Source organism: Lissotriton vulgaris, chromosome 3_1 (assembly GCF_964263255.1).
Source record: "Lissotriton vulgaris chromosome 3_1, aLisVul1.2, whole genome shotgun sequence".
In the NCBI taxonomy this organism is placed as follows: domain Eukaryota; kingdom Metazoa; phylum Chordata; class Amphibia; order Caudata; family Salamandridae; genus Lissotriton; species Lissotriton vulgaris.
Window position 1 is genome coordinate 713,334,253 of NC_141689.1, and position 25,865 is coordinate 713,360,117.

Sequence of the window (25,865 nt, forward strand, 5' to 3'; positions counted from 1 at the left end):
TGTGGATACTTTGTAGGCCGGGTTCAAAACTGGTGTGGCAGAGGGGCGTGTCTTGGGGATTTCTCGGCAGGCGGTGTGCAGAGCATGAAGCATCGCAAGTTATGCCAGGATCGGAGCCCGCGGGGTGCCAGGTGGCTGTGCTCTGGGGTGGGGGGGGTGGGGGGGGGGGGATACGGGCTTCGTTCCCGACCGTGCAGGCATGGCATGTATGAGGCCCGTCCCCCACACCCGAGCAGGGCTTCGTCATAAACAAACGTGCAACTTTAGCCCACGCAGCTTGTTTGTTTTACGTTCACACAAATGCAAAGCATGACTTTGTCCTAAAAATTAATAAGAGATATAATCGCAAACCAAATTTCTAGCCAATTGCATAATGTCTTGTGATTTTGAACAATATTCACAAAATTTTATGAGAAAATTCTGTGATTCGACTGCTGGGAGGCAAGTTCTATTTCGACTATCCATTCCATAAAGTGTGACAGTCCATCTGGGCCATTTAATGCCATATTTCTCCCAAGCGAACGTACCTGAATCGAGATGAAGATTGTCACCACTTCTGCCACCAACATGAAGTCAGACTCCCCAAGAAACAGGAAGAAGAAAGTAGTCGCAAACGTGATTCTGATGATCCATTAGAAAAGGCTTGTAGTAGGAGCAATGAGGGGGAGGAGAAATGCGCTGGGGTCAGGCGGGGGAGGGCGGGTTTGGAATGACGAGCTCGCGAGGCGGTGTTGGCGGGGAGGGGGCGGAGCGGGGGAGAGGGTGTGTGTGAAACGAGACGGAGGGGAGAGAGGGGAGGGGGAGGAGAAATGCGGCAGGCAGGCAGGGGAGGAGAGGAGGGGGGAGGAGAGTAGGGGGGCACGGCCTAGCGGCCGTGCAATCAAGTAGTGAGGGGGCGGAGCTGGGGGAGGCTGTGAGAGAGAGTAGGCAGCTGGGGGCATGTGCACGCGCATTTAAGCTCAATGCGCATGCGCATTGAGCTTAAATTTCGCGTGCACTGCAAGGAATCGCCACGATTCCTTGCAAGTTAGATAAAGAGTAGATGAGCCCCTATAGTCTTGCTTGCTCGATGCGCATGCGCATCGACAGGCGAGACCTAAAAACTGGTATTCATTATTATTAACTTGATCTTATGCTGCTGCATTTTCTATTCCCTCCACGAACTGCCATGTAGCATTGATTCTTTTGATTCCCCCTACCGTTTTTGCAAAGGCCTCCTCAAACTTCTTAGTTCAACTCATCTCATTATGCCACTCGATACGTTGGTGCTCTGATTATGTTATGTTATTAAGTTTATTTAAAGCGCACAGCTTACTTCAACTGGATCATCCCAGTGCTAGGACTGTTCACATGACAGAGACAGAGGAGACCCAGAGATGATCAGAGATTAAAAGTGTAGAAGGGAAGAGAAATATCATATGGAGAAGGGATGTGCTGATGGAAAAGTTCTAATGAGACTAGAAAAGGTATCTTTGCCTGTACATCCAGTTCTTAAGATCTTTCTCAAAGATTGGAATAGTGGTCCCAGTAAACAATTTATGAACACACAAACTACAATAATTACAAACATTACAAAAATGAAATGGAAGAAACGTGGTATACTTAATAAAAGTTTATTTAAATCACACTGAACATACATTGGAGGAAAAAAGAGGGGGGGGTGCGGGTATTGTGGTTGAAGTGAGGATAAAAGGGTGAATAAAACACAGTGCAAATCACAAAATCTGTCCCTTAAAAAGCAAAAGGGCTCATCCGAGTCGGGCAAAAAAGCTCAGTTGATTACAGTCTTGCTGCTCAAAGGTAATAATTGTGGTAATGCAGTTACGTTCTAGTGTTCCGCCAGGCGGAACAGGAAAGGGAATCAGCGGAAACGGAAGGTGGCCATGTTGTATCATTGGCGCCGACCGTTCCAACGCTGATGGTTGTGTCCCGGCGCTCCGCAATAAAGTATTCAATTAAACTTCACCAACTGGTCCTGAATAGTATTTTAACCTCCACAATGGCGACGAGTGTTCAGGCGTGACGCCCAACCCACGCGCAGCGTGCCACGAGGTGGAAGCTGGATTGACAGGGACGAATTGGTCCGATTTTGCGGAGCGTGGCAGAGGACCGAGTAGGGCATTGCACAGAGCACCCGGCAGACTACAGACCACAGCTGAAACTCTGCAAGCAAAGGTAGGCCTGCAGACGCCCAACCCCGAGCCTCATTAACTGCCGGCTGGCAGCCAGATCAAGCGAGCATAGCAATAGTGCCCGAGCAGCGAGGGGAGGACCAAGTGCTTGAGGGGATCCCCACCAAAGCGAGGCGCAGCCGCGCTCAGCAAGCTGGCGGACCTAGCATGAGGCGGAGGAGAGCAGTCCGTCGTTCGCCCTAAAGGGGAGGCAGGTTCCCGAGCAGGAAGGGAAGACGACGCACAGACACTGCCGGCTCCCGTGCGTGACCGGCAAGAAGGGGACAGCGACAGCGACCTTGAGGCGAGGGACCAGGCCGGGCAAAACGCGCCAGAAAGCCCCCAAGGGAGAGCCGTCAACGCCCAGCCCGCCAGACGTAGAACCAACAACATGGCGGTACAGTCGTCGACCCTCACGCAGCTCGTACCATTCCTGACCAACCCCGGAGAGCCCGAAAGGTTGTGGGAAGACTGGAAGAGATATTTCCTCAACTACCTCGACGCGTTAGAAGAGGAAGCAGGCGCACCATACTCCAGTAAAAGAAGAAAAAAAATCTTGTTACATAATCTGGGCCCGGAAGGGATTAGAGTCTACGACACCATCGTAAAAGTGGAAAGGGGCGCCGCAGACACTGATGTATTCAGCCACGCTATTGCTGACCTAGACGCACACTTCAGACCAGTTGTGTGTGTTGCGATTGACCGCTACAATTTTTTCCAAAGAAAGCAAAAGAGCAACGAAACAGTAGATGAATACGTGGTGGCCCTGCAAAAACTCGCACTCACGTGCAAATTTGGTACTCTTCACGACGACCTAATCAGGGACCAGATTATCATGCACACTTCAAGCACCCACGTCCAGGAGAAACTATGGGTGAATGGGGATGCCCCGCTCAAAGAAATCTGGGCAATGGTAAAGAAAGTTGAACTATCCAAACGCTGCACCAAAGCCGCAAAACAGGAAGCAGGGGGTACACAGTCGGTGTGCCAGATAACGACGCACCAAAGAGGAGAGCGTCCCAGGCAAAGAGAACCGCAGAAAAATCTGGAAAACAGAAGGCAGAAGTCCACCAATCCGTCAGATCTGAGAGGGAACAAGGGAGGACGTCAGAGCTGCTACAGGTGCGGGAGTACTACACATCTAGGAAATGACAAAGTGTGCCCTGCGTTCCGAGCAAAATGTTCGTATTGTGGAATATTCGGTCACTACGAAAAAGTATGCCGCCGCAAACCTAGAGGGACAACAGTCAAGTACGTCGACCGAGAACAACAGGATGAGGCCGCTGAATCGGAGGACACGGAAGATTTGGAGGAAATCTTGTACATAGATGTCCAAGTACTAGAGATGGAAGGGTCGGGATCGGACAAACCCAGATTGGACATGCACATCGGAGGGATTCCGTTGGAGATGATAGCAGACAGTGGAGCTCCCATCTCAATAATCCAAAGAAAAGTATGGGAAGACAAGTTCGTGTCAATACACGGAGAGAAGCTACACCCCATGGATTTGCGACCCGTCACATACACCGGCCAAAAGATCCCGATGCTGGGGTACTGTCCCTTATCGTTCGAGTTCAGAGACCGCCAAGCCATGTGCAAACTATACATAGCGGAGAAAGGCCCCTCGGTGTTGAGCTGGAGAGACCAGGGCGCTTTAGGGATTCAACTCAATCCGGGAGGAATCGAGAAGATCCTACTCATGGATATGGAGAAAAGAGACGACGTTGAGTCGTGGAAACGGGCATACCCAAGAGTATTCAACGGCCAAATAGGGGAGCTGACTAGATACAAACACCTCATCAAGCTAAAAGAAGGAGCGACTCCGGTAGTGCACAAAGTGAGGAACATTCCATTCAGGAGCAGGGAGGCGGTGCAACAGGAGCTGGACAGACTCGAAGAGGAAGGGGTGATCAGAGCCATAGAGAGTGCAGAGTGGCTTTCTCCCTTGGTGGTGGCTCAAAAACCGAACGGCAAGGTCGGTTGTGTGTGGACCTGAGAGAATTAAACAAAAATATACTCATAGACAAGTTTCCGCTACCACGCATAAACGATATGTTATCCAAGACCAAGAACATCAAATGGTTTTCTACGGTAGACCTGTCGTCGGCCTATCACCAAGTAAAGCTACACCCCTCGTGCACACATCTCACGTCGTTCATCACACCGTTTGGCTGTTATGAATTCGTAAGGATGCCGTTTGGCCTGGCTTCGGCGGCGGCAGTCTTCCAGAAGATGATGCACAAGTTGCTGAGAGGAGTCGACGATGTCCAGTTCTTTCAAGGTGATATCTTGGTGATGGGAAAGTCCATGCACGACCACAATGAAAAACTCCATAAGGTATTCAAAATCTTACAAGACAACGGGTTGACTGCGGAATGGTCGAAGTGCAGGCTGGGTGTACAGTCAGTCACGTATCTGGGCCACGAAGTAAGTGAAGAGGGGATCAAGCCCAAAACCGCAAATATGAAGGCAATTCAAGATGCACCCACCCCGAGCAAGAAGGAAGATGTTCGGTCATTCTTGGGAATGGCCGAATACTACAGCAAGTTTGTACCCCATTTTTCATCCAAGACGCACCACCTGCGACAACTGCTCAAGGAGAGGAACAGATTCCTGTGGGGCAAGGAGGAACAAGAGGAATTCGAATCACTGAAGAAAGAGATGAGTGCCACCATTCCTCTCAAAGGATTCGATCCAAGTGCGGAGTCAATCCTCACCACTGACGCCAGTGACCGAGGACTGGGGGCAGTTCTAATGCAGCGAACAGAGACTGGAGAGATACATACTGTCAGCTTCGCATCCAGGTCCTTAGCCCCCAATGAAGAGAAGTTTAGCGTGGTCGAGAAGGAGATGCTGGCAGTGGTGTGGGCCATGGAGAGATTCCGCCAGTACCTGTGGGGAGCACGATTCTTGGTAAAAACGGACCACAAGCCCTTAGTCCGAGTGTTGACCTCGAGTGGTCACGCGCACGCTACGCCCAGGATTGCGAAAATGACCCTGCGTCTGTTGGACATTTTGTATGATGTGGAACACATCCCAGGGCCACAGAACAAGGTGGCAGACTTTCTTAGCAGAGCAGCAGCTATGGAAGACGCGAGCGGCCAAGAAGAACAGAAGTGGGAAGGTTATGTGGTCGCCACGATCCAAGAAGCGGAAAGGGTGATAAGTATGCAAGAGTGGGAGGAAGCATACAAGGAGGATGTTGATCTAGAAGCCATCAAGGGATATGTTGTCCATGGATGGCCGGAAAAGAGACACCTAAAGGAAGAACTCCGGAGGTTCTGGGAGGTAAGAGAGGAATTGTCGTTGGCAGAGAATCCCACATTCCTGTTGAGAGGGAACAAAGTGGTACCACCCCAAGGCATACTAGAACATCTATTGATCCTACTACACGAAGGGCACCAAGGCATCACAAAGACCAAGGCCCTAGCCAGACAAGCTTACTGGTGGCCGGCCATCGATGTGCAAGTCGAACGACACGTGAGACAATGCGAGTCATGTGCCAAAGCAGACAAGTCGCAAAGCCTAATTAGACCTCCTCTGGGAAAGTTCCCAGTACCTGACGGACCCTGGGAGATGCTGTCGGTGGACATATTGGGACCAGTCCTGAATACGGAAGGAACACCTAAATATGTGGTAGCCCTCATCGACAAGTTCTCCAAGTGGCCGGAAATTGAAATAAGGGAAAACATGGACACGGAAGCAGTAGTGAACTTCCTGCAAACCACTTTCATAAGGGAGGGAATCCCGAAGGTCATCATCAGTGACAATGGGCCTCAATTCACCTCGGCCAAGTGGACGGCCTTCACAGAAAGAAATGGAATAGAAGTGAAGCGCACGCCAATCTATCATCCCTCTGGAAATGGCCAAGTGGAGCGATTTAATCGCGTGATTATGGGCACCATCCAAGCTGCCATAAATGATGGTTTAGACTGGGAGAAAGAACTGGAAAAGATGATCTGGGCATACAGAATCACGCCGGGGAGCACAGGTTATAGCCCCTTTAAATTCTTGAGAGGAAGAGAAGCCTTTACCAAGGACAACATGGCATGGAGGAAGTTGGTGGTACAGAGCAGATGGTCTCCAGCGGTAGTAAAAAGAAACTTGGAAAGAGCACAAGAAGTGTACACGACTCATTTCAACAGAAGTCACAACGTGAAGGAAGCTGAACTGGAGAAGGGAGACTGGGTGAGAGTCAAGCTGGCAGTACTCAAGAAAAAAGGCGAGAGCAAATTCTCACCACCATTACAAGTACTAGAACCCTACGCCCGTTCGGCCTTGCTCAGTGATGGGAAGGTATGGTCACAGGATAGGATGGCCAAATGCAGCAAGATCATCAAGTGGGAGAACGAAGTGGAAGCAGGAGCAGAGGATGTCGTGGAAGACGGAGAAGAAGAAAGTAGCGGAAAGAGAAATGAGGAAGTAGAAGAAGGTGTGCAGAAGGTGGAAGAGAGCGAAGGCGAAGCAAGTGAGAGAGAAAGGAAGAGGAGTAGCAACAAAGAAGAAGAGAACGAGAAAGTGATGAGTGAAGGTGGCGAAAGAGCTGGGGAGCTATGGGGAAAGAAGGAGCAGGTTAGCAGTGAGAGAATGGAGAGAGTAAAGACCAGAGCTGGTAGAGAAGTCAAGACGCCCGAAAGATTTAAAGACTATAACATGGACTAGAAGTAAGACTTTTGTTGATTGTCATCACAGTGATTAAAGGGGGGAGATATGTGGTAATGCAGTTACGTTCTAGTGTTCCGCCAGGCGGAACAGGAAAGGGAATCAGCGGAAACGGAAGGTGGCCATGTTGTATCATTGGCGCCGACCGTTCCAACGCTGATGGTTGTGTCCCGGCGCTCCGCAATACAGTATTCAATTAAACTTCACCAACTGGTCCTGAATAGTATTTTAACCTCCACAATAATGATGTTCACTTCCTGGGACAACAAAACCCATAATGCCTTGTAACTACAGATTTCACTAAGAAAGCCCACTAGGGGGGTTTCTATCAATTAAAGCGCACTGTTAAGGTAATAGACTGTGAATGCCTGTTTTTTATTCAAGCCCATGAAGAAGAAGCGTTCTTTGCCTCGAAATGCGTCAGCATGATGATTGACACCGTATGGCACATGAGCGGCAGGCTGTAATGAGGCTGTTAGATGCCAGAGGGCAAGGGGTGCTGTTGAGTGCCTTTTCAATGCTAGGCGATTCAGAAAAGGGGGTGGTGCTGAACAGAGTGTCTGAATTAAGTAGACCACTCTTACCCAGTCCAAAGATCAGGGCTTGATCCATCACCGTTATTTAGCTCACTGCACCATCCCAGCTCAGAACCCGGCTATATGCAAATCAGTCTGTCCCTGGCCCAGTGCATCATGGGAACAGACTAATTTGCATGTAGCCAGGTTCTGAGCTGGGATGGTGCAGTGAGCTAAAAAACGGTGATGGATCAAGCCCTGATCTCTTGACTGGGTAGGAGTATTCTGTTTAATTCAGAAACTCTGTCCATCACCACCCCCTTTTCTGAATCGTTTTGTCCACCATAAGCGTGGAAGGGTACACTCAGATGTGAGTCCCTTGCTCATTGCACCATCAGGATTCAAGCAAGCCGGGCCGATGACGGCTGTAATGCCAGAAACCGGTCCCGGGAAGCTTGTTTCCTTCCCAGTAAAAGAATTGGCTTGGTAGTTTGGTTTGCCCTGTTCCCATGATGCACTGGGACAGGGACAGACTAATTTGCATGTAGCCAGGTTCTGAGCTGGGATGGTGCAGTGAGCTAAAAAACGGTGATGGATCAAGCCCTGATCTCTTGACTGGGTAGGAGTATTCTGCTTAATTCAGAAACTCTGTCCATCACCACCCCCTTTTCTGAATCGTTTTGTCCACCATAAGCGTGGAAGGGTATACTCAGATGTGAGTCCCTTGCTCATTGCACCATCAGGATTCAAGCAAGCCGGGCCGATGACGGCTGTAATGCCAGAAACCGGTCCCCGGAAGCTTGTTTCCTTCCCAGTAAAAGAATTGGCTTGGTAGTTTGGTTTGCCCTGTTCCCATGATGCACTGGGACAGGGACAGACTAATTTGCATGTAGCCAGGTTCTGAGCTGGGATGGTGCAGTGAGCTAAAAAACGGTGATGGATCAAGCCCTGATCTCTTGACTGGGTAGGAGTATTCTGCTTAATTCAGAAACTCTGTCCATCACCACCCCCTTTTCTGAATCGTTTTGTCCACCATAAGCGTGGAAGGGTATACTCAGATGTGAGTCCCTTGCTCATTGCACCATCAGGATTCAAGCAAGCCGGGCCGATGACGGCTGTAATGCCAGAAACCGGTCCCCGGAAGCTTGTTTCCTTCCCAGTAAAAGAATTGGCTTGGTAGTTTGGTTTGCCCTGTTCCCATGATGCACTGGGACAGGGACAGACTAATTTGCATGTAGCCAGGTTCTGAGCTGGGATGGTGCAGTGAGCTAAAAAACAGTGATGGATCAAGCCCTGATCTCTTGACTGGGTAGGAGTATTCTGCTTAATTCAGAAACTCTGTCCATCACCACCCCCTTTTCTGAATCGTTTTGTCCACCATAAGCGTGGAAGGGTATACTCAGATGTGAGTCCCTTGCTCATTGCACCATCAGGATTCAAGCAAGCCGGGCCGATGACGGCTGTAATGCCATAAACCGGTCCCCGGAAGCTTGTTTCCTTCCCAGTAAAAGAATTGGCTTGGTAGTTTGGTTTGCCCTGTTCCCATGATGCACTGGGACAGGGACAGACTAATTTGCATGTAGCCAGGTTCTGAGCTGGGATGGTGCAGTGAGCTAAAAAACGGTGATGGATCAAGCCCTGATCTCTTGACTGGGTAGGAGTATTCTGATTAATTCAGAAACTCTGTCCATCACCACCCCCTTTTCTGAATCGTTTTGTCCACCATAAGCGTGGAAGGGTATACTCAGATGTGAGTCCCTTGCTCATTGCACCATCAGGATTCAAGCAAGCCGGGCCAATGACGGCTGTAATGCCAGAAACCGGTCCCCGGAAGCTTGTTTCCTTCCCAGTAAAAGAATTGGCTTGGTAGTTTGGTTTGCCCTGTTCCCATGATGCACTGGGACAGGGACAGACTAATTTGCATGTAGCCAGGTTCTGAGCTGGGATGGTGCAGTGAGCTAAAAAACGGTGATGGATCAAGCCCTGATCTCTTGACTGGGTAGGAGTATTCTGATTAATTCAGAAACTCTGTCCATCACCACCCCCTTTTCTGAATCGTTTTGTCCACCATAAGCGTGGAAGGGTATACTCAGATGTGAGTCCCTTGCTCATTGCACCATCAGGATTCAAGCAAGCCGGGCCGATGCCGGCTGTAATGCCAGAAACCGGTCCCCGGAAGCTTGTTTCCTTCCCAGTAAAAGAATTGGCTTGGTAGTTTGGTTTGCCCTGTTCCCATGATGCACTGGGACAGGGACAGACTAATTTGCATGTAGCCAGGTTCGGAGCTGGGATGGTGCAGTGAGCTAAAAAACGGTGATGGATCAAGCCCTGATCTCTTGACTGGGTAGGAGTATTCTGCTTAATTCAGAAACTCTGTCCATCACCACCCCCTTTTCTGAATCGTTTTCAATGCTAGGGCAGATTGTTTAACACCTTGGCTGCTAGAGGTTTTCCCGCCCGGTGCTGAACTCACAGAGTTCCCATTGTTCATGACGAGCTCAGCTCCACACGGTGGCCCGCCGTGGAAAGGAGCACCATTTCAGGATGAGTGAAAGGCTGGGGAAAGAAACATGTTCGACCTATGAAGCACAGCGCCCCATCTATCAACAGAAGCCTGTTTTGACAGTGTCTACCTACTACAGGATATAAAAATGCTTTCAATTTTAAAAACGTGACTTTCAACCTACGAAGGTAATATGGCACATGAGAGGCAGGTTGTAACGAGGCTGTAAGATGCCAGAGGGCAAGGGGTGCTGTTGAGTGCCTTTTCAATGCTGGGGCAGATATTGGAAATAAATAAAAAATATGCAATTTGAACAGCCAGCAACGTTTCTCAAATATAAAGGTGACCCACCTATTCCATGGATGTGTTGGAAAGAATTCCTGACTTATATGAAAGCAATAGATGATGATGATATGTCCCAAGAACGGAAAAAGAGCATATCACTACATTGTATGGGGTCAGAGGGGCAAGTAGTGTTTTGTACTTTACCTCAAGTATTAACTCAGAACGACCAGGAACATGGTGTAGACGTATTTCAAGAAGCGTAAATGAGGATTGAGAAGAGGTTCCAACCTACATCTAGTGTGGCTCTTAATAGGTTCAAGTTTTACACAAAGCACAGAAGAGTGATGAAACATTTGATGATTTTCTCCCTGCGCTGCAAGGTCTCTCTTTACATTATAATTTTGGAGAGATGACTGATAAAATAATCAGGGATTAAATAATTTTTCATGTGAAGAGTAGGAAGATTCAGGAGCAGTTATGGGTAATGGGGGATCCGAAGTTGTGGGATGCCATCACTACGGCCAACGCTCTTGAGCAATCCAAAAAATGGATGAAATCTGTACATGATGCTGATGAGGGAAACACGGATGAAAGTGAGAATGTATGTTCTGTAGCAAGTAGCAGTTCACGTGGTAATTCTCATGGCAGGCACAATGAGAAGCACTCATGTTACCATTGTGGTAGTACCAGTCATTTTGCTTCATCACCACATTGTCCTGCTATTGGAAGAGCGTGTAAAAAATGTGGCAGGTTTGGGCATTTTGCTCGTGTTTGTAGCGATATGAGGAGTAGTGGTTCTAATATGAAAGCAAAGGTGTCATATGTAAGCGACATGAGACATTCTGAGAAAGGGAATGGTGAATGTGATTGTGGTATGAATAATGACAGTCGGAAAGGGGTCGTTTTATCTCCTAAATGTGTGGTAAGTGTGAAAGATAAGTGTGAAGTTAAGGGTTCACCAAAGTGTAAAGTGGAGAATGGGTGAATAATTGGAACTTATGGCTGACTCTGGGTCTCCGCCGACTATCATTACCTGTGAATATTTTCTAGGAAAGTTTGAGATGGTGTGGAGTGTAGATGATTTGATGGTATCTGATATCATAGCTGAGGGTTTTGATGGTACTGTGATAAACATTGTGTGGTTTGTTGAGGTGGACATAACGTTTAAAGAGCAGAACGTTAGAATAAAGCTATATGTTGCACCTAAAGGTGTGAATGTGCTGGCCTGGAGGGACCAGTGAAAACTGGGAATAATATTCAAGCCCAGAAGTTCGGAGTAAGAGCCCTGATGGTGGAAAATTGTGGAAAGTAGTGGATTGTGTGTCATTTCCCAGAAGTGTTATCAGAAAAACATGGGGAATTAGAAGGGTACTCTCATAAAATCAAAGTAAAAAGGAATGCCAGACTATTTGTACAGAAACGAAGGAATGTACCCATCAATGTTAGAGAAGAACGTAAAGAGATGTTGTTGGAGATGATAAAGGATGAGGTCATAGAGGAGGTAGAGTCATCTGAGTGGACATATCCCATTGTTTTGGACCGCAAGCCTGATAATTCGTTGAGGTTCTGTGTGGACCTCAGGGCTGTAAATTCCAATATTGTGGTAGATTGTCATCCTCCACCCAATATAAATGAGGTAGTTTGTATGCTTGATGAAGATTGTCTCCACCTCGGACTTGAAGGTCGGCATATCATCAAAATAATTTTCCGAAGTTATTTTAACATATTTTAGTAACGTTTTGTGAATTTAAAATTAATGTAACATTTCCAATACTATGCATGGAAATCTGTGACTGATACAGCTTTTGCAGTTGTACTACTGGGTAATGTATGTGACTAGCCAAAACATGTCAATCTACATCTGTACAGAGAAGTAAGGGTGTAGATTTACATGCAATTGTGAATTGGGCTCTATATGTTTCCATGGCTAATGGTCTCATTTAGAGCAGTGATGGGCAGCCCACAATCCAACGGGGTGGTGGAGGTCCTTACCTTTGCTACCGTGGCAGATTAGTTCCCTCCATATTTAGAGATGTCCACCTGCCTGATGGATATCTCATGCGCTGTAAATTTGCTTAGCAATCTCCACGTTTTATACAACCATTCAGAAAATGTTTTTGTTTTTCAAAAATGAACTTCTAAAATATGAGTTTGTTTTTGAAAAACGAAAACAAAAAACAAAATGACTTTGATGACAACTGTGGAGTTATTCTCCATGTTATGGGGAACATTTTTACTTTTTTAAAGTTTGGAATGCTTTCTTTTCCTAGTGGGCCTGAACAGAAAAAAAGTAATTCAGACCGGGCTGGATAGTCTTACATACTTGTGCCAATGGCCTCCAATTCTTTGGGCTTTCAAAGTAAGGTTTCCACTGAAGGACTCACTTGGGGCACGTCCGGGGGAAGCATGAACTCATGTCCTACCCTAAAACAATCATTGGCAAAGCCAATTGGTCTCACCTTCAAAACTATTGCCTCTAGCTTTTCCTTCTGTTCCTGTGGAGAGGAATTATTCGTTGTGGAGTGGAAATATGTGGTGCGGTGTGGAATTATGTGGAGTTGAGTGAAATTAAGTGGTGTGATGTCACTGGTTTGCATGGAATTGTGTGGCGTGGAATTGTGTGGCATGGAATTGTATGGCATTGAATGGACTTATGTGGAGTGGAATTATGTAGCATGGAGGGGAAAGAAATTATGTGGAATGTAATTATGTGACATGAAGTAGAATTGTGTGGAGTTGCATTGTGGTGTGGAGTGGCATGGATTGGAATGATATGTTGTGGGGTTGAATTATGTTTTTTAGAGTGGTGTTATTAGACGTGGGGTGGAAATATGCATTGTGTTGTGAAATTATGTGATGTGGTGTCTTATTGAGCAGCATAGATTTGTGTGGCATTGAGTAGAATTTTGGATTGTGAAATTGTGTGGCATTAAGTGGAATTATGTTCAGTGGAATTATTTGGCATGGAGCGGAGTTGAATTTTGTGGAGTGTTATTATATGTTGTGGTCTGGAAATATGTGGATAGAAATTGTGTGGCATGGTCAAGAGTTGAATTTTGTGTAGTTGAATTATGTGGTTAGGAGGGGAGGGGAATAATGTGTTATGAAGTTGAGTTGATGTATGTGTTGTGGAGTTAAAATATGTGGCATGGTGCAGAGTGTAATTGTGTGGAGTGTACTTATGTAGGATGATGAGGAGTTAAGTTTTGTTGAGTGTAATTATGTGTTTTGGACCGAAGTGGATATATGTGGAGTACAATTATGTGGCGTGGAGTGGAATTATTTGTAGTGGAATTGTGCTGCATGTAGTGGAATTAGCTCGAGCTGAATTGTGTTCTTTGGAGTGTAATTATGTGGATTGGACATAGAGTGGAATTATGTTGTGTGGAGTGGTATTATGTGCAATGGAATTATGTGGCATGGTGTGGAGTGGAAATAAATGGATGGAATTTGTTGGATTGCAATTATGTGGCATGGAGTGGAATGATGTGGAGTGGAATTGTGTTGAGTTAAATTGTGTGGTGTGGAATTGTGAGATGTTGAAATGTGTTATGTGGAGTGGAATTGCGAGGTATACAATTGTATGGTATTGTGTTGAATTATGTGGGGTTGAAATGTGTGGAATGTAATTATGTGCCAGGCAGTGAGGTTGAATTATGTGGAGTGGCAGTGTGTGGCATGAAGGGGAATTATGCGGAGTGGACGGGGACGCGGGTGGGAAAAGGAGAGGGATGAGACAGGAGGGGATGGCCTTAAATACAAGCTTTCCTCTGCAAAAATAAATAACTGCAGAAGGGCCTCTGCCCCGCCCATACCTTTGCTGCGCCCCTTCATACGATGCACCAGCATGAGCTGGTCTCCTTTGGTCTAGAGGGCACTTTTGGGTGTGAGGAGTGCCAGGTACTCAGAGCATAGAGTGATGCACAGACGCTCTGTGCATCACACGTCCCCTCTGTAACCTCCCAGCCTCCTTTCTAGCTCCAGAGAGATGGTAGTGGAAATTATGGTTTGATCACAGTCTGCTGACTACAAAATACTTCCTCCTGGATGTGGCAGCCAGTCACACATGATACCTTGCCATGTTTAATTTGTCAGACTAGCTATTGAAATATTGGTAGGATTGGGAAAAAGCCAGTCACAAGTTAGACCATGAAAGAATGTCAAAGCTTGGGCACATTCACACCTTCTTTGCAATGTCGGTATGGCTAAAGGTACTGCCAGTCGAATTGTCCAATGCTTCTGGAAGTGCGTAGGCGCTAGGGAAATTAACTTGATACAAAATAAAGTAAAGAGATGATTGAAACGGTTCAAAAAATGTGTTTTTTTGACATGTTATGTTATGTTATTTGCTCTTTTATAGCGCACAAATCACCCTGGGGCATCTCGGCGCTGCCTAGAGAAACGTCACTGGTAGCGGGGTCCCGGGCTGTAGTAATCTAGTACAGGAATGCCTTTAAATGTTTCCTGAAGGTTCCGTAAGACGGAATATCCCTCAGGGCCTTAGGCAGGCTGTTCCAGTACTTCGGCGCCAGGTAGGAAAAAGCTCTTCCTCCTGTACGATTCAAACGGATACGACGGGTCTGGAGCAATTGCAGGGTGCCAGATCTCAGATTTCGGACTGGAAGATGTTTTCTTAATTTCTTTTGTAAATAGTGCGGGCCTCGGCCATTTAAGGCGTTGAATGACAAACAGCAGATTTTAAAAATGGGTCGTTTTTTTATCGTGGGCCAGTGCAGGTCTTTTGGCAGAGGTAGGAAGGGGGAGCCTGCTGGCATCTTTAAGATAATTCTGGCACGAGTATTTTGAATGACCTGTAATTTATTTAAGAATGTCACACCCACCTCGGCCAGCAAGGCGTTTCCGTAGTCCAAACGGCTGATCACCATCGCTTGGACCAGCGTTCTACGATGGACAGTCGGCATATAAGGAAGTAGTTTACAAAGTAGTCGTAAACTATAATAGCTGGAACTCGTAGCTGCTACGTGATCTTTCATTGACAACGATTGATCCAGCTTTACTCCCAGATTTTTAACACTCTGCTTGGGGACAGGGGCGATACCCAACTGTGGGGGCCACCACTCGTTGGACCAAACAACCGAGGCATTTCCCAGTAACATGACTTCCGCTTTACTTGGGTTCAACTGGAGACAGTAGTTAGTCATCCAGTTGGATATTGCCAATATAGCCTTGGAGAAACTGAGTTTGTCAGATTCTGGATTGGGGCTGATGGTAAACAGCAGCTGGGTGTCATCAGTATATGAAATTGTTTCAAAATCCAAGGCTTCTACTTCTTTTGCCAAAGGGGCCATATAAATGTTAAAAACGGTTGGGCTCAAGCAGGAGCCCTGAGGAACACCCTTGTCCAGTAATGTTTTATCAGATTGGAACGGGCCCAAGATGACTGTTTGGGATCCACCAGAAAGTTCTGAAGCCATTTAAGGGCTACTCCCTGAATGCCACAGGAGGTTAACCTCTCCGCTAGCCTCTTATGGGAGATGGTATCAAAGGCCGCGGAGAGGTCAAAAAGGATCAGTATAGCTGATCCACCTGCTATTGTCATCCTCATGGAGTCCTTTACGGCTAATAGAGCAGTCTCCGTGCTGAAACCTGGACGGAACACTGATTGTGAGGGGTCCAGGATAGTGTTGGTTTCAAGGTAGCTACTCAGTTGCTCGTTAATAATACTTTCTAGCATTTTAGCCAGTAATGGAAGCAGGGAAATTGGGCAGTAATTGCCAAGGTCCTGTGGGTTCGCCAAAGGTTTTTTCAAGAGAGGGCGTACGAATGCTTCTTTCCAGGCTGTAGGTATAATTCCCGATTGAATGGATTGGTTAAACATTTTTTTGAATGGCCGGGGTACAGCTGGGGGTCAGAAGAGCCATAACTTTGGGAGGGCAAAGATCTGTGGGAGAACCAGATTTAGCCGAGCACAGTGCTTTAGTTATCTCTTCCAGTGAGGCAGGTGCAAAGCAGTCAAGAGAGCAATCTGCCATTTTTGGGGGCCTTCCGGGTAAGCCAGAGGTCGCAGATTTAACATGGCCGATGATGCAAAATTGGAATATATGGTTGTGATTTTCTCCTGAAAGAAGACAGCTAGGGAGTTACAGAAGTCTTGAGATTCCAGGCAAGTTTGTTTGCAAACATGGGGTGATACAAAGTCTCTGACAATGTCGAAGAGAGCTTTAGAAGAGTTGCTGGAACACTCAATTTGATTTAGAATGTACATACGTCTAGCTAACTTTAGGTTACGATGGTAGATAGACAGGGCTTGTTTGTACAGCAGTCGTCTCTGGGGGGGTCGTACTCCTTCGCCAGCGTCTCTCTAATTGCTTGCAGGAAGATTTTTCCTGCCTTAATTCTGTAGAGTACCACTGTGCTGAAATACGCCTTGGGATCAGTCCAAGGGTATTTTTTATTGGAATTATCAAGTCTAAGGTTTTCACAAATGACTTGTTAAAGGAGGCCATCATTTCTGATACTTCTAGTTCTGTTGTTTGTGCTTCCATATGGAACACATTGTCAAATGCCTCTAAAGAGAGATTGCGCCAAGGTCTAGGGGATAAATGTATCCTGTTAGTAGTCTGAGGTAAGATTTTTGAGCAAATATTAGGGATGGAAAACGTTATCATTGAGTGGTCCATCCAGGTAAGGGGCCAAGGAGAATCACAGGTCAAATGGTCAACGTTGGAAAGAATTAAGTCCAGGGTATGACCCGCCGAGTGTGTTGGGCCATTAACTCTTTGGGTGAGACCAAGCTGCTCCAGACCAGAAAGGAGTTTGTTTACCTCATGTGTTGTGTGTGATTCACAATAAAAATTTAAATCTCCCAGCATCAAGAATTTATTTGACGCGAGGATGTGAATGCCTATTTAGTCTACAAGTATATCCGTAAAATCGGCTCTAGGGCCGGTAAACTAGGGCACCATTCCAACTTTCTGTGGGTTATAGAGTGACTATAAAAATGCCTATTTCTAAGCTCTCATTAATAAGCGTGGATAGCCAGGATATACTAAGATGGTTCTTAAAGGTGATGGCTATTCCACCTCCTGTTTTTCCCACCCGACATGGTGAGCGTTAGGGAACTAGGGGCTAACGGTGTAGACTGTGGAACCGGGGACCAGGTTAGAGTCTCGGTGCCTGCTCAAGATCCTGTGATTCTGGGCAAATCAATTAATCTTCTTGTGCCTACACAATGTGTGTGCTGTTTAAAGCGATCCAACATCTTTGGGTCGCGTTTGCGCTATATAAAAGCTGCAACAAAATTAAAAGTCAGACAAGGGGACAAAGGCATCTAGCCTCCCTGCTCATTTATTGTGGTGTTTGTGTGCCACAGCAATGTGAGGGAGGGGTAACAAGCAAACACTGACAACAGGAGGGGGCAGGTGACAGAGCCAGCTACTAAAGATGATCTCAGTAGAATGGCTCAACAATAAGAACCCCCAAAAGCATGAGCAGTGTAAGGATACAAGTACTTGGGCCATGCTCAAGGGGACAGTCACATGCATGAAGGGGCCAGTGCAGACCACAGATCTGACCAGGAAGAAGCAATCAATGGGGAGTGGCTTTGAAGCCATCCAATGGTAAGTAATGGGCAGCCTCCAAGCCCACTAAAAGCAAAAAACATGTCTCAAAGAGACATCACATGCACTTTGTAGCCGAGACCTAAAACGTAAGTAGACCACCAGTTTTATGGGCAGGGTACTCCATCATGTTTGTAGAGAAGTACCCTGTCTGTCAAACTAACTGAGGCACAAAGGTGTATTTATTATACAACTAAACATGTTATGCGTCACTGCAAGGCCAGTTTTCACTTCAGTCATTTTTTTGCTACAGTAACCATCACATACATTTCAAGTAAAAAGAAAATCTAAAACAAAACCTCTACAAATTACTTTCTTGCCTGTTTCTCTTCCAACCTTTTAAGTTAAAAGTGCACCATCCCAGTGTCTGCACAAATAGTAATTACCATAATTACTTAGGTTGTCCTCGAAAATACTCCACCTGCTGCCTGTCTCATCATTCTTTCTATATAAGAGACCAGTCGTCTGGCGAGCAAACTCAAATCCTCAAACCAACCACCCCAAATATGCCTTGCTTCCTGTATCAACTAGTTTACGAACAACTACAGGAATAGGTTACAAAATGCACATTAATACACAACACTAATTAAGATTGATGTCCATCAGAGAGATAGAGAGCATGGCTGACGTCATTAAAGAGTATCTTCTCATCACATTACTCAAAGGCCACCAGAACAGATATTACCCGGACAGATCTAAGCATGCAATAAAGTGGCCCATGCCTGATGCCTAAAAGAATAATCTAGTGCAATGAAATAAGAGCTCAAACTTGGATTGGTTCCACTTATTCCTCTGCAATCATAGTCAAGTAATAAGAAAACTATCTGTTGAGTCCACCAAGAATAAAAGCTTGTACCATGTACCGCGGAAGGCATTATTGAAAAATCCCTAAAATATACACATGCCTCAAACAATACCACCCTCAATTCCAGACATTCGTAAAAGACACTCAGATCAACACCAGTTGAAAACAACATTGGAGCCAAAGGTCATAGAGTATCTGCATCCTCGACTAGATGAAGAACAGATTCATGTGCCTAAAAAGGCACCAAAAACGAAATTCTTCTATTGTACGGAATCAGTAATAAAACACTTTCACTCACATGGCCCCAACCCCTGCGAAGTACCTCAGGCACAAACATGAGCTTTTGAATAATTGTCGGTTCAGGCTTATCGTAGTATATATGGTGTCTCAGTATGGTAGACTGGGTCTCCACAGAATATCATATTTCGATGTAAAAAAATGTTGGGAAAAGAGGTGAACATTTCACAATTATTTGTAAAAGATATGTACAACATCAGGCTTAATTACCTCCACTCTAATTCTCCAAGTGGAAGATATTGCCATTGTTAAAGGAAATCTGCTCACATGCCAATCAAAGTCTAAAAGGCTTTATTAGCAACAGAAACATTTATAGTTTGTGAATCACAGACTCAGCCAGCTAGATTGTCCCCCAGCAAAAATAGAAACATGCTCCTCAATCAAGGGTAAAGATCAAATTTACAGTGTAATGCAAATTGATCTGTAATGGTTCGCGCATGATTGATTCTAACAAAGTGAGCATGCCAGTGCCTGAAGCTTTAGATCACGAGAAAGGAAGAAACCCACCTTCAGTTTGCAAACATTTGATTTCCTTTGGAAATGAGCATCTTTTCCACAAGTTGTGCAGCATAAACAATGCGCATTGCTGAAGGAATTTTAATGAGTGAGTTCGAACAATTCAATATTGGTGATAGAATGGTCTTTATTTAATGTGGGCCATGTATTGATATGTTACATCCATTATAACTTTTCACCGATGACAAATTGTCTATCGGTTTATTTGGATTGGATGGGGACATTTTCACCTCACTGTGTAATCACAGATAGGAATATAGAAAATCATCAGGAATTGCAACGGACGGCCCACCGCTTCAAGGTAACTCATACTAACAACTAACCACCGCATAGAAACACATACCTCTGGAGTGTGTGATCACTCTATAGGCATCATGGGAAGTAATCAAGGTTTTCTTTCTAAGTCCAATCATTTCTGAGAGGTGTTTTGAGCTTCGGGATTTCCCAAAGCTTTAGTGGAAGTTGTGAAAATAATGAGGAATTGGGCAGAATTTCACGATACGTTTATTTTGAGGAGGTTACACAGCATTGGATCACTAGGAATCTATATAAATAATTATTTGATAGGTCTTAGGGCATTATTAAGGCCTTTGGTGATGCGGCAGTGAACCGCCATGCCTGCGTACCGCTGAAACACCCCAAAACCATAATTCTACTGCCTGACAGATTCCGACAGGAATCCATGTCAGGTGGTCCTCCGACGGCTGACCCACGCAGATGCCGTGTTAAGGCTGAATCATGAGCCTTAGCCGTGCACCGCAATGGGAACGCCATTGCACGTTCCCGCAGAGCATGGACTGTCAAGTCCATGCCCTGCATGAAGTAATGGTGCATGCAGGCAGGGGACACACAGGTGCCCCCCCTGCATGCATCCCCTGGAGCAGAGGCACCAGGGGCCAGTTGCCTCACCACCATGAAAACTGTTGCAGTGAGGAAACTCCTAATATGCTTGGTGGTGCCGCAGCGGCACTGCCAGTATATTAGGGGTCTCAGAACACTGCAAGACTACCTGGCATCACGGATTCTTGGCGGCAGCAGCTGTCACATGTAGGTCGCCCATTCAACTTGTTATAGGTGATTATTTCAAAACAGTTACCCGAAACATAAATAGGATGACAGGATTTATAATCGGGGGAAGGTTTCTTCATGAATAGGTGTCAATGTATGTGTAAACAGAATCTATGTGTATATGTCTTAATGTTATCATTGCTATAGTGAGCTTAATGTTTGAGTCGGTCTATGTAATATTATGGTGTAGCGTATATATTGTGGAGTATATTCATTGAATGAGATGGAGTGTGCTTGTCTATATATATATATATATATATATATATATCACAGCTTCAAACATCCACGAACCATCTGTTCGTAAGGAAAGCAGCACACGCAGGGGGTAGTTCCACAAAGATTTATTAGGGAACTTTACAGCATACGACGCGTTTCGCCAGAGGGCTTTGTCAAGATATGCACAGAGCGAAGGACTTCTGTCAACTACCTTGATCTAACAGTATATATAGATGACAAAGGAATGGTGCAAACCAAATTATTCAGGAAAGAGACGGCAGGCAACTCCACCCTTTTTGCCACCAGTAGCCACCCACGCCCTTTGGTTGAAAGCATTCCTTATGGCGAACTTTTGAGGCTCAGGCGCAATAACTCCAGCCCTGATGACTTCAAGAAGGCGGCGGAGGCCAGTCTTCAGAGATTTCGCATAAGAGGCTACAGTGAGAAGGTGTTAGCCCGCGCCCTTGACAGAGCTAACAAGATGCAGAGAAAAGCCTTGTTAGAACCCAAGAAAACTGTCAAATCCAACAATGGGGCATTCCGTCTAATTATAACTTTCTCACGTAATGCTGGGCAAATTAAAAAGATACTCAAAAAGAATTGGAATATTCTTATGTCCGATAACATCATCAAAGCTGACTTGCCGAGTAATCCTCTTGTAACTTTCAGGAAGGCCAGATCACTCAGAGACCAGTTAGTATCTAGTCACTATACTGCTCCTGACAGTAAACCTAAACTTCCTGCGTTGAATGGCTTTTATCCTTGTGGCCGGTGTGAGGCCTGTAAACACAGCAAGCGGACGCTTGCTTATAAAGTTTCAGGTCTTCCCGCACCCAAAAAGATCACCAAATTCCTAACATGCTCCACTGCATATGTCATTTACTGTCTCACCTGCCCTTGTGGCCTGAACTATATCGGCAGTACCACCAATGCGGTAAAATTGAGAATATTAGAGCACATGCGTGCCATTGCCAAAAAAGATGTCACCTACCCCGTAGCGAGGCACTTCGAAAAGAAACATAATAGTAACAGGGATCTGTTGTCATACATCTGTCTCGATAGTGTAGCAGCCAACATCAGGGGTGGTGACCGCCTTCTCAAGCTCAGAAGGCTTGAGTCCAGATACATAATCGATTTGCAGAGCAAACACCCGAATGGCCTCAACATGCACGAAGAACTTTCGGTTCATTTGGGTTGATTCTTCTGCATTTCTTTTATGATGGACACCCATGATGGCATTAGTATTGTATTCTTGATGAGCATCTTTTCTTGTCCGTACATTCATTTAGTACATCTGGTTTCATGATATTTCATCACATAATTTTTGTTGATTGTTAGCTCTTACATCCCATGTTAATTTATTCCTCTGTACAGGTACAGCACTGTAAGCCCATCCAGGGCTTTATTTGAGGTTGCTATGTTCAGCCACATTATGGGTGTTTCCACACACTATATCAGGAGTTGTGATACTGTAAGCCTTTGTATTATGAGTATTCTTACCCGGGCTTTGCATACCATGATTATGTATCTATATGCTCTGATATTGTTTTTTTTCACATTGCTCAGTGTTTAATTCATCGTGCTTGCACTCTTGTTACAGTACTTTCACCTGTTCGAGGATATGCCGATCCAGGGCGTTTATCTAAAAGAAGGACTATTGGACTATTGGTGCCCATCACGGGCGTGATAACTCTTGCAGTCCCCTAGCCAATCATTGTGGGGCTTGCGTTTAGCTTTGTGGATACATTCACCTTGTATATGCTTCGTTTATGTATGCGATACAATTGTATTTTACCATCCAAAGATGGCCGATCCATTATCCACCTTGTACATAGTCCGCTTTTGCTTTCTATTGTTAATTGCGGAAGTAAGATTTGTTTTAAATGAGTTGAGCGCCTTCGCTCTGTGCATATCTTGACAAAGCCCTCTGGCGAAACGCGTCGTATGCTGTAAAGTTCCCTAATAAATCTTTGTGGAACTACCCCCTGCGTGTGCTGCTTTCCTTACGAACAGATGGTTCGTGGATGTTTGAAGCTGTGATAAATACAACGGGTACACCCCCGTTTGGCGTGCACCCGCTCACGTGTGCAACCGGCTGGTGTTTCGAGCCCTGAATTTGGATTACCGGCTGCACCGAGTTTGTCCATAATTTGCACCGCATTGCCCGGATTCCGAAGGTACCGCTGCGAGAGAAGACTGTACTCGCATCATCCCAGCGCTTTTGTATCATTCGGGTAAGGCGCGGTGAGCGCTAAACTGACTCTTCCATCACTATTGAGCGCTGACATTTAACTCCGAGCGTAGGGGGAATACAGCCAGTTCCATATCGGTAGTTGCGGCTGCACTACCTTTCACCATGTTCAGCGAGGCAGAGAGGAGAGAGGCGGAACTCGGGATGTTTAAAAATAAGAAAAAAACAGATGGGACACTAAAGGCAGGCACTAGTCAAGCTGGAGGAGGTAGCACCACTTTAAACTCCAAATTGGCCACTTTAGAACGGCTCTACGAAAGAGAGATCAGAAAGTGGTGGGAGGCAACATCATTGCAAAACTACATCGATGTTGACCGTGTCCCCCGTGGACTAAGAATATATACCATCCCAGCATACGAGAACCCGGACCCTAAATTATTGGATGCCTGGGCAGAACACACAGCGGCATCCTGTAAAGGTAGTCTGGAAATACTAATTCGCTTCGCCTGGAGTGATAGAGATAAAGCTCTGACACAGATCAAGGAGATTGAGGATGAGTTACTTAAGGAAGAAGACCAGACTGGCTTGGAAGAAAAACGTGAACTTATCAAAAAACGTCTGAAAATATATGAACATAAAATCAAACAACGCAAAGAAGAAAAGTTTGATAGAGACGAAAATGATTATAAAATGGAAAGAGTGTTTACCTTTGCCAAGAAATATGATCATACCAGGAAACAACTGAAGAAAAAGGCAAGCGGTCCAAACACTGTGGAACCTGCAACCTCTGAATCCGACACTAACGCGGATGAAGTGATTAGTGAAGATGGGAGTGAAGAGGCTTCTTCTTTTCCGGTGGAATACAAGGTTATGCGCAACAACCAACTGGAAGGAAGCAGAGGCAAACCCCCGGACAATCAAGGAGCAAGAGGAAGACGAGGCGGGGGGGCTGCGGGAAGAAATCCACTAGGTTCGCCACCAGTAACACGCAGCATGAAGAACTATCCAAAGAAAAAGTACTAAGTTTGGACCAGGAACACACCATGAAATCTGATAATCTGACCATCATCAACTTAACTGACAAAGTACTTACCACTGAAGAAAATTCCATCCTTCAATTGGGCTTATCCTTCTGCCCACAAAGGAACTTTGAATTTGCGCAGACTCGGATTGATGTTTTTAAGTTCACGAGAAAATTGAAATTACATAAATTTTTCAAATTAAAACCGCACATTGAGAGCGCTGGGTCTGGGAGCGAAAGTGCCACTGAGAGCCTTAGATGCCGTGATCTTGGGGGTCTTCGAGCTATGGAGAGCCTCGATCAAGAAATCAACCTGGGCCAGGCAGGAGAAGTTACTAACACTCAGATACTGGCCACTTCCAACATCCAACAAAAGGGAGGTTGCAGTGGATTTAAACCGGCATCCACATTCATGCCCATCATGAGCACTGACGCTATCGACATCTTCTCAGACGCTGTCCTGAGAGATCTTACCAGACTACGCAAGGTGAAACAGTATACCTCGTCTAACGATAACTTCACCAAGCAACAGCAAACGGCTCTAAAGACTCTGTGCTCAGACTCAGGCTTGGTCTGCAAACCTTCTGATAAAGGGGATAATATTGTGCTTCTCACTGCTGCACAATATGAAAATGAGGCGAAACGACTATTGGGAGATACGGAAACCTACGCAATCGTGGGTGAAAAAGACTACAACCGTAGCGTGGGTGAGTACCACGACATGATATCCAAATGGTACAATATAAACATGCTCAGCACAGATGAATATCTATTTCTGCGCTGTCTTAGTCCAGTGATTCCCACTTTCTACCACCTTCCCAAGGTGCATAAAGACATATTCAATCCTCCGGGAAGGCCCATAGTTGCTTCCAATGGTAGCCTCATTGAAAATCTTTCCATTTATGTGGACTCGTTCCTCTCTCCGTTGGTCATGTCATTGCCCTCTTATCTTAGAGACACTAAGCATTTTTTGACTCTTATGGACAATATTGTTTGGAAAGACACTTACTGCATGATGGTACTTGACATCGCCAGTCTATACACATGTATAGCACATGACGATGGTTTGAGATCGATGGCTAGTTTTCTGGACAAACGTCCTATACGTTATTATGAACACAATAAGATGTTGCTTGACTTTATGAACTTTGGTTTGAAAAATAACATCTTTCTTTTCAGCAAACAGTTATACAGGCAGATCTCTGGAGTTGCCATGGGTTCTTGCTCCGCTCCAAGTTTTGCAAACCTCTTTGTAGGTTGGTGGGAGGAGCAGGCCCCTTGGAAAATAACTAATCCAGAGTGGAATAACAGCATCATAGGATGGCATCGTTACATTGACGATTTGTTCATCATCCTTGACAGCCCCACAGAAACTGCCAGTGTGTTCATAGACGTACTTAATAACAATGACAGGAACTTAAAATTTTCAGGTCAAATAAGTAGGACTTCTGTCAACTACCTTGATCTAACAGTATATATAGATGACAAAGGAATGGTGCAAACCAAATTATTCAGGAAAGAGACGGCAGGCAACTCCACCCTTTTTGCCACCAGTAGCCACCCACGCCCTTTGGTTGAAAGCATTCCTTATGGCGAACTTTTGAGGCTCAGGCGCAATAACTCCAGCCCTGATGACTTCAAGAAGGCGGCGGAGGCCAGTCTTCAGAGATTTCGCATAAGAGGCTACAGTGAGAAGGTGTTAGCCCGCGCCCTTGACAGAGCTAACAAGATGCAGAGAAAAGCCTTGTTAGAACCCAAGAAAACTGTCAAATCCAACAATGGGGCATTCCGTCTAATTACAACTTTCTCACGTAATGCTGGGCAAATTAAAAAGATACTCAAAAAGAATTGGAATATTCTTATGTCCGATAACATCATCAAAGCTGACTTGCCGAGTAATCCTCTTGTAACTTTCAGGAAGGCCAGATCACTCAGAGACCAGTTAGTATCTAGTCACTATACTGCTCCTGACAGTAAACCTAAACTTCCTGCGTTGAATGGCTTTTATCCTTGTGGCCGGTGTAAGGCCTGTAAA